Source organism: Psammomys obesus, unplaced genomic scaffold (genome assembly GCF_907164565.1).
Source record: "Psammomys obesus unplaced genomic scaffold, mPsaObe1.curated_primary_1811, whole genome shotgun sequence".
NCBI classification, from domain to species: Eukaryota; Metazoa; Chordata; class Mammalia; order Rodentia; family Muridae; genus Psammomys; species Psammomys obesus.
In genome coordinates this window covers 62,991,418-63,005,536 of record NW_026585504.1, presented here as the reverse complement: position 1 = coordinate 63,005,536, position 14,119 = coordinate 62,991,418, and positions in this window count along the sequence as shown.

Below are 14,119 nucleotides of genomic sequence, written 5' to 3'. Positions count from 1 at the left end.
AATAGACTATATCCAGGACATATATTAGAATGCAATGCTTCATTACTCCCCTATTGAGGGGATTCGTTATATTTTCTTGTCATTTCCTAATGATTATCTCTCTTCCATGCTGGTGATGTTCTAATACTTATGTTGCTTTATTAAAAAGAATAAACATTTAAAAGCTCTAAAAATTCAAAATAATTCTGTTTTTATCACTGATGCTTTATTTTTACAAGGCCTACAATTTCCATTCCTGGGCTTTACACTACCCATGACACACTGCTTCCAGCTCCTTTATCAACTGTAATAGTCACTGAACTTAGTAGAATTTCCTGCTGTATTAGGAGCATACTTTTACTTGTAGTTAAATCATTTTTAAATGAGTTAATTTGATCAAAAGCGAACATTTATTATAAGAATTTCTCCAGGCTTTAAGCTTAACCTGAGATATAAAACCTAGCCTTTCAGAAGAAATTAGAACCCTCTAGCTCATGTCTGTAAGTTATTTTTTTTGATCACTCACTGTCTTATTTGAGAATAAATAGCAGGGACTGGAAGAATGGTTCAGCAGCTGAGTGCATTTGCTACACTTGCCCAGAATCCAGGTTTGGTTCCCAGCATCCATGTTGGAGAACTCCCAACCATCCATAAGTCTAGTTTCATGACATACAAAGCCTTCTTTTGGCTCTATAGGAACCTGTACACTTGAATGCGTGCATTTTTTAAATTAATTTGGTAAGTTAATATGAAGTAAATAGTATATTCTGAGAGGGGAATCTGAGTAGAGTTCAATAAAGAATAAAGTACACAAATATGGACAGCACTGATAGTGACCAAGCCATGGTATGCCGCCCTCAGGCCGAAAGAGCAGAGTCATTTCCAGTTAAGGCTCAGAGGATTAGAGGCAGAAGCATAAACTCTATGAAGAAGAGATGAGAAGACAGGCCTGGAAGGCATATTTAGTCCTTTGCTCCTCAAAAACCACTGACAGAAATTCATCTTCCTGGAAGGTTTATTGATATGTTCTACCATTGTCATATCTTCTATCATAGTGGAAGAAGGTTACTTGCTTCTTTAGGATTGTAGGATTAAATTAAAATCATTTGAATAATCCAAGATAATTTCCCCCCCTAAAATGTTTGTAACTTAATTAAATGGGCAAAATGTCTTCAACAATGTAGCATGACACATCCACGGGTTCCAAGATGTGGATCTCTTCCCAGCGGTCATTATTCTGATTATAAGATCCTCATGGTACTGAATGTATGAAGCCATTACAAGGATTAAATGAAATGATGCATGTTGAATGGTTAAGGTGGAACTCTGTGAGAACTAGCTCATTAGTACATGTGGACCTTTTTATAATCAAGAGATGTTTGGAACAGAATGCAGTTTTATATCTGCATTAATTATATCACACTTGACTGTGATATAATTAAACAGAAATGCAGCGGGTTTTTATTGTTTGTTTGTTTGATTTATCTTGTTTTTGATCTGGAACATCTCATTTTTTGATTTAGAGGTTGAAATGTCATGACAAGTCATGTTTTCCTCAGTGGCCCTGGAATAAATAAAACTGCAAGAATTTGTACGAAGTGCTTGGAGCTTGTCCTATAAGAATGTGAGCTTGGTATTTTGATGGGAATTGCATTGAATCTGTAGACTGCTTTTGGTAAGATGGCCATTTTTACTATGTTAATCCTGCAGAACCATGATCATAGATATCTTTTCATCTTCTGATATCGTCTTCTAATTCTTTCTTCAGAGACTTGGAATTTTTTTCATACAAGTCTTTGACTTGCTTGGTTAGGGTCACACCAAGGTATTTTATATCTTTTGTGGCTATTGTGAAGGGTGTTGTTTCCCCAAATTCTTTCTCAGCCCCTTTGTCTTTTTCATACAGAAGAGCTACTCATTTTTTTGAGTTATTTTTTTTTCCAGCCATTTTGCTGAAGGTGTTTATCAGCTGTAGGAGTTATCTGGTAGAGTTTTGGGGGTCACTCAAGTGTACTATCATATCATCTGCAAATCGTGATACTTTGCCTTCTTCCTTTCCAATTTGTATCCCCTTGATCTCCTTTAATTGTCTTATTGCTGTAGCAAGGACTTCAAGAACTATGTTGAAGAGTTATGGAGAGAGTGGGAGGCCTTGCTTTGTCCCTGATTTAAAGTGGGAGTGCTTTTAAGTTTCTCTCTATTTAGTTTGATGTTGGCTATAGGTTTGTTGTATATTGCCTTTACTATGTTTAAGTATGTGCCTTGTATCCCTGATCTCTCCAAGACTTCAAACATGAATGGATGTTGGATTTTGTCAAATGCTTTTTTTGGCATTTAAGGAGATTATCATTTTTTTGGGGGGTTCAGTTTGTTAATATGGTGGATCACATTGTTGTTATTATGTAGCCCTAACTTTCCTGGTACTCACTGTAAAGACCAGGGATCTGCCTGTGTCTGCTTTTCAAGTGCTCAGGTTAAAGGCATGAACAACCATGTCCAGCCATATTATTAAAAAAAGAGATATTTCCTGAATATAGTTTGAAGGCAAAAGCCTGAAATCAAGCATGCCATTGATCATAAAATTTTGAATAATTTAAATCAGGCATGTGATTCTAAAAAAGTGAGAAAGTAGAGCATTAGTTTAGAGAGATCACAGTGTGTAACTTGCAGCCAAAGGAAAAATAATGTAGCAAGTTAAAAGTTTATGGGTTAATCACATTGGCAAAATGAATTTTATGTAAGAAATGAGTGTGAGAATGAATGCAATAGAAGTTCTTTTTATTGAATGGCTTATTTAAGTGATTTCTTTGGGGGAAATGTCAAGTTTTTAAATATTTATTTTTAACTTTCCACTCCCAAAGCATATTTATAATAACAAACTAGGAATTTATAACTAAAGTTCAAAAATATATGACATCCTGTACATAGTATGTTGATGGGGAAATATTTGAGTGAAACTTTGACGTTTATGGGAATGTCCTCAGTTAAAGCAAAAGCATGTGTGTGTAACCAACAGAACTCTCTGAATGGTGCTTGTAAAAAAATGGACATGTTTATGCTCGGGAGATGGATCAATGGTCACAGGCCTGTGTCTTGAGTTCCATCCTCATGACCCACAAGATGGAAGGAGAGGTTCAGATTATGATATTGTCCTATAACCTAGCACAAACATACATGCCCAGCCTCACACAAGCGCAGGAAGGAAAAACAAATAAGTATTGTATTTTTAAGTGGGTACCCTTTGTGCTGTGACATTGAGTATTATATTTCAATAGTGTACGTCTTTTAAATATGCAAAGAAAATTACATTTTATCACCAGACATATCATCACTCAAGTAATGCAGAAGAATGTAGTTTAGTTTGAGCTGATTAAAAAAAAATGGATAAAAGTCCAGACCAAGACAACAAACAATCCACCTTTTACATGCATGAGCTCTACACTCACAGATTCAACCACAGATGGTAGAAAATGTTCGTATAAACATTGAAATTTTATTTAAAAACAGGTTTTCTGTTCATTGTTCCTTAAATAATGTAGGATAAAAAATACCTTCCCACATTTACTTTATATGAGTTATCAGGAGTAATCTAAAGATCACTTAAAATATGTACAGCATGTGACTAGTACAAAGTATTTTGGCACACGTGTGTGCACATGGGTATGTGTGTGTTTGTATGCACGCATGTTAACGGCACATGTGATGAGTGGAGAACAATCTCCATGATGGTTCTTGCCTTCCATCTTATTTGAGAAACAGTCTCTTGTTGCTCAGTTGAATGTGCCAGAATGATCCAGGCATTTTCCTTGAGTTTCCAGGGACTTTCCTGTGTTTCCCATGTTGCTGTGGGAGTGTTGGGATTACAGACCTGTTACTATTGTACCCGGGTATTTATGTGGACTCTGGGGATCTAAACTCAGGTCCTCAAGCTTTTACTGTAAGTGCTTTACTCACAGAGCCATCTCCATATCTCTGCACTTTTAGACAACAGATGAGTAGATGAAGTTTTGTAGTTTCCAAGGACCCCAAAACCAATACCCAGTTATATGTCAGGATATCCACAACATTCTTCTTGCTAATTCAAGTCAGTTTTCCCTATGGGTGTTCAATCCCCGGGTGCTTATATGAGTCTTCTCCTGGAGACTGGGTTAGCTTGAAAAATAAATTTATAACTGTCAATCGTCTTTTCGACTATGGCCATCCTAAGGCTATAATCAAATTTTCAGCTTACTTACATTAAATCCAGTGCATGTTAAAATGTTTACATGTATGTCTTCTCTCCTACTCTCTTCATCTGTCTTGCACAAGACTCTGTCATTGATTCTCCAAATTTGATTAGACTTTGTTTGTTTTCCCAAATTATGTTCATGTGCCATTTAGAATTTTTCTCAAATAATTTTAAGAAAAATAAATTATAAAATAAAAATATAAGTAATCAAATTTTAAGTTATTAGTGTTTCTGTACCTATGTCTACCTGTCATATAAAAGATAACAATGACAGAACAATGAAAATTTCTGCTGGCTTTAAAGGCTTACTTTCATTTTCAGTTATGTCTATGTGTGAGTATTTCTATTATGTGTGAATTTAATGCCTTTGAAGGCTAGAGAAGGCTGGTTTCCCTGGTGGCAGAGTTTTAGGTGGCTGTGAATTGATCAATGTAACTGCTAGGAAAAGTATTTGTATCTTCCAGAAAAGCGCCAACATTCATAAGTGCTGAGCCATTCTTTAGCCTGCAAATATCTATGTCTTAAAATAAGTTTTAGCCTCCAATTTTTTTACAAATTATTAAGTCTAGATGATAAATTCTTTCCAAAGAACTATATTTTGTAATGCTGGAAGAAAATCCTGTCTAACTAACTCTCTCAGAACCGGTAGTTGAGGATCATTTGAATATTTCATACTGGTCTCTTTTTCATTAGAGTGAACAGCTTTGGCTGCTAATAACTCCCATTGTTTTTAAGACCCACTCACTAGAGCGCATCACTTCCGCTATGGCCCAGCCACTCATTTCTGTTGGTTGCTGCCCTGGATATATAAAATCTTCCACTCTCACTGTCCCAAAGTACACAGTAGCTCTGCAAGCAATGTCTTTGGTATGTACTTAAGTAATCCTAATGCTGAAATAAAATAGCTTAATTTCCCCTCCTTATGTTGAAATGGTCCCATAAGGCATTTAAAAATACTGAAACATGCATTCTTGAAAATTCTTCAGAACTTAGTTGAACCTTAAGATTAATTCCATACCAGAAAAAATGTCTCCACTGTACAAAACAATAAGTGAATGGCTATTTTCTTTCTTGTTTCTTATTTTCAAGTTGAGAAAATAATTTCTCAGATTTGCTTGTGTGATGTCTAAAAGTATCTATAACTGAATTGGGCAAGAAAATGAACAGAATGTTTTGAAATAAAACTTGAAGCCTATTAATTTCTCTGATTCTACCTACGATGTTTTCTAAATCATTGCATTTATTTCATTTAATATCTGTGCCTGCTTAATCTCAGGATGTTTCCATGTGAGACATGGTTACAGCTGAACATTTCATCTTGTTGTGAGAAATCATTAAAACTCTTATTATGATGTATTTTGTTTGTAGTTTAAATATACCAAAGATACATAAGAAGATATGGAATTCTTCACAATCACACCATTTTTATAGTTCATAAAAAATAAATGGAGGCAAATGTAAAATTTCCAAAATAATCACAAACCAATATTTTATGTTTATGAAAATAATTCACCAATGTTTCATATCTGTGGGAATTGGTGCTAAATTTAAAAATAGTCTATAGACATTTCGGAACTTAAAGACTTCACTTAATTTACTATCAAATGTGTGTTGTACATATCCTTGCATACACTATAACATACATAGTTTATATATTATAGTTTATTTACAGCTTATTTATTTACATTATAGTTTATTTATTTATATATTGTAGTTTGTTCAATTTTATTTTATAAAATTACCCGAATGTATCGTTAGTTAATTTACTGATGAAGATGATGTGGTTTTTTTGACCCTTACTTGATACACACACTGTTATTTACAGTAGGAATGAGAAATGAAGACAGCCACTGTTGTCTGCCTGTAAGTTTATACTATAAAATTGATAGCACCTTGACTCATGGTCCTCCGATTGCATTCCACGTATGTATATGTGAGCATGTGTGTGCTCCTGACTGTGGAGGCCACAGGAGGTGTTTGAACACATGGAGCTGGGAAGCAACTGTGAGTCCTCCGAAAGAACAGCGCGTGCTCCAAGTCAAGCCTCCTCCCAGCCCCATTTCTATCTCCCTAATTTCTCATACTAATATGTGCTTGATTAAGTATATAACTCTTGGTAATAGTTTTTGCCACTTACTTTTGCTTTCTACAGCCTTGGATTTCAGTAAATCTTTTAAAAGTTCTGTGGCCAACCATGGAAGACTAACCCAGAAACCTGTAGGCTTACAGTGCTGTAGGTGGTGATACACAGAAAAAAAGAGAAGTGTCTATGTGAACTCAGAAATGAAATTAAGTGTTTAATTTATCCCTGCTGATAGATGATAAGAGAAAGTCAGGGAGATTGATGAGCAGTTGCTGTTTATCCACTCATGCCTTGTTCGTGAGTAAGCAGGGTGTGTGAGAGCTCTTTTCAGCCTCATTAAACAGGTTAATCTTGTAAATCAGAAGGAAAATTCCAAACGACACGGAAGCACTTAAACTTAAACAATGTGTTTTTTTATTGCCAACATATAAACAGATGTGGCTGTGTTCCAGCGTCAATCAAAAGCCATTGTCATTTTTTAGATCTAGTGTGAAAAATTAGAAAATTAAAAGGTCTTTGCTCCAGTTTAATTACTGTTGCTGAGATAAAATACTCCGACCAAAGAAAAATAACTAAGGACGGGGCTAGAAACAAGCTCAGTGGTTGAGAACACTTGCTGCTCTTCCAGAACCTGTGTGGGGCTCCTCATAACCTGTCACCCAGCTCCAGGTTACCCAGAACCCACTCTGGCCTCTCCGTGCTTTTTCCCACTGGCAGTCCCCCTGACACACACATATGCACATAAAAGACAATAAAATAAAATTTTAGCAAAAATCAATTAGGAGAGGTTTATTTGGGCTCATATTTCCAGGTGATAGTCCACCAGAGCAGAGCATTCAAGGCAACAGAAACTTAAAAATCTAGTTACACTGTATCCACTATGCACTGTTAAGAACAGAGCGAATGTGTGTGTGCTGAGGGCTTAGCTCTCCCTCTCCACTCTTATATGAACAAGGACCCAACAAGGCAATGGTGGCACCTACTTCCGGGCTGAGCTTATCATTTTAGCCAAGAAATCAAGACAAACACCCACAGACAAGCCCACAGTCCAGCTTGATCTAGAGGGTCTCTCATGGAGATTCTCTTCACAGGTTATTTTAGGTTGCATCTCAAAGTCATACACACACACACACACACACACACACACACACACACACACCAGACACTTAGAGAATATGCAGATTGTCAATCAGGTATGAAAATCAATCCTTAGAATTAAAATGCTGCAACAGATGTGCAAAGACATCATATCTACAAATTGCATTGAGATAGTTTTTGAATAGAAACCGCAAAGATTTTTCTAGTCAAGAACAACCCAGTCAGTGTACATTTAGTGAGTTCACAAATGAACTTGGCATGGCCGAATCAGTTTGCTTACTCCAACTCACACTCAATGCCCCAGTTGACTTTAACAAACACTAGTCCTGAGGCAGAATATAGGACATCTGGGAAAAGTTATGTGGAGCAGTGGGGTGGAATAGAGGGAAGATGTGAAGAGGCCATTTCCTACTAAGACTTTAAGATAGCATCTCTGTAATCTAATCAATATAATGCATATTCGTTTTCTTTATTTCAATCTATATTTTCACTTTGCCTTTTTGTTTTCTAATTGGTCCATCGGTTGTTTAAACATTTTAATTGATTTCAAAAATATGCAAGTTTTCCCATGTATATCCTCTGATTCACTTTTAACTTAATCCTAATGTGTTCAGAGAGTTTTTTATATGCTTTTAAACACTTCAGGTTTATTAATATTTCTCTTACTTTGGAGGTGAAGGAATTAAATGTTCTATAAATGTCAGCCAGGCCGTGCAGTTTATAGTGTTGTTCCTACTTTTGTATCCTTGTATATTTTCTCTGTGTTTTGTAAACTACTGAAAAAGGGCCTTCAAATCTCCCATTACTTCTCACAGAATCGATTTCATTTTTATGTGAGATGTTTACAATTATCAGGAACATGAATTTTCACAATAAATTCCCCATTTATCACTGCTGGCATTTCTTTAAAATCTACTCTACCTAATAAGTGTAGTTTACCTCATTTTTTGGGGGGGAGGCGGGAGTTACTTTTTAACAACCTATGTCTTTTTATTCTATTTTTAATTTAAATATACATGTCTATTTTATTTTAATTTTTTCTAGAGTCAAGTATTGATATTTAGTTTTGTGCCATTTCAATGTAAATATTGCTCTAATCATTGTGTGCTATTTTCCCTATATCTTTGTTTGCTCCAATTGCACTTTTTTCTTACTTTGAATAATAATTCTCATAATTCAAATTTTATCTTCTTAATTCTATTATAAATTTTGACTCTTTCTGTTATTTGTGTGAGGGTTTTAATGATCAAACTAGATCATCCCATTTGTTAAGATATACTTTCAAAAGTACAATTCAAAAATTAAATCAATTAAAAATATAAGAAAGAATAATAAAATAAACTTTTATTTTTTGTTTTTTTCTTTATTTATTAATTACACTTTATTCATTTTGTATCCTCCCATAAGCCCCTCCCACTTTCCCTCCCAGTCACACCCTCCCCCCCCCTTTCTGCATGCAGCCACTTCTGATGAGAACTGATAGACTAAGATCAGAAAGAGAGGAGGAGAACCTCCCCTATCAGTGGACTTGGGGAGGGGCATGCATGCATAAACTTTTATTTTAAGATCCCATTTATACTCCCATAAGATATTAAATATCTTAAATGTTTGGTTATATATTATAGAGGATTAGGTGAAGACAGATTTACCTTGTTTGGGCATCTTCAATCAAAAAGACTGTGCAAATCTTTTCTACATGGCATTGTTCCCTTTTTGAAGAAATCCTTTGCATATTTGGTCTTGTGGGAACATCTGGCTGAGGTTCAGCTGTGACTTGTTCTGCAGCGGACTCTTTCACCTTTAGAATTACTTTCTCTTGGGCTACACATTACAGTCCACAGGTTTGGTTTTTGTGGCTACTGGTTTTGTTCAGGACTTTGAAGATGTGATTCCCAGGCCTCCGGACACAGATTTCCTGTCATGTGGCTATTGGTTTGTTTCCCATTATGTGACACAAATTTATATTATATCCTGTGTTTAGGGTTCGTATTTACATGTTTTCACATTTTTATTCATTCTTGAAATATTCATATGTGGTTTCATATGTGATTCATATGTGATACCCCGTTTTCTCACTGATTTGAAACAATTTTATTCTATTGTGCTTAGATATCATTGTCTTTCTTTATTTGTAATTAGACTGTATGAAATCTCTTGGTTTGGTGAGTTTGCAAACCTCTTGATTTTGATTAAATTTGGAAACCTTTGCTTTGATTAAATTTGAAAACTTATATATTTTTTTCAGTCCTCATTCTTCTGTCCTTTATGGATTCAAAATACACAGGTTTCCATAGCTGCTTGAAGGTGAAGTATCCCATAGTTCTGCGTGTTGTCTATTTCCTTTCAGTCTTTTTTCTCTGTGTGTTTCTCTTTATATAGATTTCATGTCTTTTTCGTAGCTGCTTACTTCTCTGTCCTAGAATTATGCTGTTAAAACTAAACAGTGATTTTTCTTCTTATTGTTTCATAACTATGTATGCTGTACTTTTGTGGTTGTGTTACTAGAGATATTCCAACTGGTTTTCCATAGCATGCCTTACAAATATGCTGATTTTTCATTCTAAGAAGGTTCAAGTACATTCCACAGATCCTGGGCACTGAGCATCTTTTTATTCATATTCACTTATTCATTATTCATTAAAACTTGTTCTAAGATGCTGCCGAAGATATTTGGAGCGAGCTTGGTCACCACCTCATGTTAACCAGATGACTACTTAAGTCTGGTTGTGTCCCACCGTCCTGAGCACATCAATCAGTGCTGTGTCGTGTGAGCGGCGCTGTCCTGCCTGCCCGACAGTTCAAGTGTTTTCTTTTTCTTTTTGCTTTCTTTCTTGAGTGTGTGAGCAAGTGAGTCTGTATGTGTGTGTCAGTGCACTTGCCCTTGTGTGCACACATGGAAGACAGATGTTGGTGTCCAGATATCTCACCCATTTATCCACATTAGTTTTTAGGACAGGGTCTTTCACTGAACCTGGAGCTCACATATTCTAACTGACTGTCCATCTGTCCTCAGGGATCTTTCTGTCACTGACTCTCATCCTTCAGCAGTTGCATTACTGGCATTCACTCCTTTTCATGAGTGCTAAGGCTTTAAACTCAAGTCTTCATGTTTGTCCACCTTATCCACTGAACCATCTTCCTGGCCCTTTGACAGTTTACTTGAAAAACCCTCTGAAGTGTCCAGTCCATGGATCCCTCACCTTTCCAATATGTGCTACATAAAGATACTCAGCCTGCACCTTGCATGACTTAATTCTGCAGGGTGAGGCTACAGGATCAAACCTGGAAGGTTCCTCAAGCACCATGTCCTGTCTCTCTCCAGTCAGTGAGCTCAGGCAATCTCAAGGCTCGTTAAATTCCCTTTCTTTCAAGATTACTGTCCTTCACTGCCTAATATTCAGTATCTTTTTTTTTAATTTTCTCATTTACTTTTTTTTAACTTTTATTAATTACACTTTATTCATTTTATATCCCCCCATAAGCCCCCCTTCTTCCCTCCTGGTCCCACCCTCCCCCCTCCCCCCTTTTCTGCATGCATGCCCCTCCCCAAGTCCACTGATAGGGGAGGTCCTCCTCTCCTTCTTTCTGATCTTAGTCTATCAGTTCTCATCAGAAGTGGCTGCATTGTCAGGGTTCTAGGTTATCTCCACGAATAGTCCTTGGTTGGAGTATGAGTCTCTGGGAAGTTCCCTGTGTTCAAATTGTCTTGTTCTGTTGCTCTCCTTGTGGAGTTCCTGTATTTTGTAGAACATTCTTGTCCACATTTTTTTCAATTTTGTTGAATTGTCTTTTATTTTGTTTTGTTCTTTTCACTTAGATTGGGAATGCTAGAAACGATGGTCCCTATTAACCATTCTGTGGTGAACCTTTTATGTCATCAAAATGAAAATTGATCCTAGATAATATTTAACCTTCTAAGTTTAGACTTAGTGATAAGTGTAATTTCCAAGCTGTCAGGTGATTCAGAATAAAATATAAGTGAATCTTGACTAAGAGTCAGTTTATTATTTCACAATACAACCTCAGTAAGTAGGAATGCCATTGAAGTCATTTAGCATGTAGTTGTTGGACACAAAGAATTCGCTTCACTTCTAAGTTTGACATGTTTAGTATACACATGGTATTTGCTTGTCCCTTGCAACTTATTTTTTTTCCAAAATGGTGTTTCCCAAATTATTGTCTAGAAAATATCACTTACAGAGAATGAATCCTTCTTCCAGTCCAAGGTATACTTGGCAGTAAGGCAAGGAATCAAACAATAGCTTGATGATAAAAACTCAGCCTTTGTCTGCCATCCTGAGTCTGATTCTTCAGCCAATATTACTAAACAATGAGCCCTCAAGGATGCTTAATTAGTGCAGTGGTTGGTTTTTATTGTTCAACTCTACAACATAGAGTCACCTTATCAGGACCCTTTACTGAGGAGCTGTGTAGATCAGGTTGACCTCTAGCATGTCTGTGAGGCTTGTCCTGATGGATAGTTGAGGCAGGAAGACTCACACTTTGTTTGGAAGGTACCAATTTATGCATTGGCCTTTAATCTTTGTGTAAGTGAAGAAACCTAGATGAGCATAAGTGCAAACAAGTCTACTTCTCGGCTCCTGACTGTGGATATGATGTGACTGTTTTGAATTCTTGCCTTAACATTCCCTCAGTGATAGACTCTAATCTGGTTGTAAGGTAAATAAACTTCATTCTAAGCTTAAGTTGCTTTGTAGAAGAATAATTTATCACAAAAATAGAACTAGAATAGTTAGCCTTCAGAGAACATAACCAGTATGTTCTTTGTTTGATTATGCCTAATCAGGAAGCATTTCCAATCTCATCAATTAATATTTTTCCTCACCTCTGTTGACTTTCAAGGAACTTAATGGAAGAAAATTCTAAAATCCCTGAATCATGGCTTTCTGTGTCAGTCAGTCATTTTCCTATATGAAGATTGCATAATCAACCCCAAAGGTTTCACAGATGTGGATTTAGGGTGCACTGAAAAAGAGGTAGAAATGTGAAAAAAAAAATCTTCTGCTTATACTTTTCTGTTTTAAAAAGCTTTTATTTTTATTGATGTATGTGTGTGTGTGTGAATCTCTGCGTATTCATGCACAAACACATATGCACACACACTGTGAATGCTGAAGGCCATAACACCAAGAAAGGTGCATCAAATTCTCTTGTCTGGAGTCGAGTTGGTTGGAAGCCACCCACATGCTGCTCAGAACAGAACTCTAGTCTTCTATAGAAACAGCAAGTGCTGTTAACCACTGAACCATCTCTCCCGGCCTTGTTTATCCCAATTTCAACATTGGCACAGCAGGATAAGTCTTTTCAAAAGCTCTCAAAAATAGTTTAGGGTTTATTTTCATAATATGAACAATTGAGCCATTAGCAGTTCAGCACTCCAACCTTACTGTGTGACAGAAAAGGAAAATCACTTGGCTTTCTTTATCCTGAGACTTTCTCCTGGAATGTAGTCAGCATGTTTTTCACTCTTGTATGGACTGAATAAGATAATGGCTGTAAAGATTGCTTGGGGACCCAGGCCATTCATTTTATACGTATAATACATTTCGCAAAGATATATGTGATTCTAAATTTTCCATTTTCAATGTTTACAGTGATGGTCAATACAGAGCCTAAGTCTATAATATGCCATTTTATTATTAAAAAAAAAGACGCTTTTAAAAGATTCAAAATAGGAGAAAAAAATTGGTTTTTTGATTTCAGTACAGTCCGCATGAGAGCAAGGACACATGACTAAAGATGAAAGCAGGTAACATTTCATGACAATAGAGGAAGTAACTGGCAACTGATTATGCTAAGCAATGGAAGGAAATCTTTGCAAGTCTCAAACACTGTGGATGTTTACTTTTCTTGTTGTTTCTCCCCTACTTTGACAACAAAGGGTTAGCATACACTAGAGCAAAAGAAGCATAAAGTACAGAAGGCAGACCAAAGTCTAGCATTAAAGCTGGTGCTTGAACTACGAAAAGAATATCATGTTTCCAGATAGTGCTTACAAAATCTCATGTGTGACTCACTTTAAGTCTCTATCTTAAAACATTACTTATAGAGAAAAGACTTTTAGGCAAATAAAATCTCAAATAAAATACTCTTTAACAGCGCTATGGAGAGTTGGTGAGCTGTTGGTGAGAAAGAAGCAGTTTTCTTCAGCGACTCAGCTCTTGGTAGGTTGTCCGTGCTCCAGTGAATGACCCCACACCTGCTCACATGCTGGCATTGTAAAATGGACGCAGTGAGGTAAAGGAAGCATATGTGAATTGGGAAGGGAGAAGTAGTGGAGGGTATTTGAAGGACAAGGAGCAGGGTTGAGTTTGATCAAAATATATTGTATACACTAATGAAATTCTCAAACAATAAAAAGTGTAAGGGAAGATAACCCTTCCCCTAAGCAACAGAAAGCAGACTGTTAATATCCCTTATAGATGTACAGTATTTGCTGTGTAAGCAAAATATATTTTAAATAAGAAAATTTCATATCTATTTGGAATATAAATTTTTACTAAGTATTGTTAGTACTATTACTATTCCCCCTTTTCTCCTGGCTTTAATCACAAGAATTGTTTATCTATTTATTTTTTGTCTTCCTACCGTGACTTTTGCTATTTCTTTCTTGAAATAACAAAGGAGTGTGGTTAAGAGATTGTATTGCTCTTCTGGAGGACCCGAGTTCAGTTCCCAGAATCTTCTTTGGGCAGCTCAAAATCACTTGT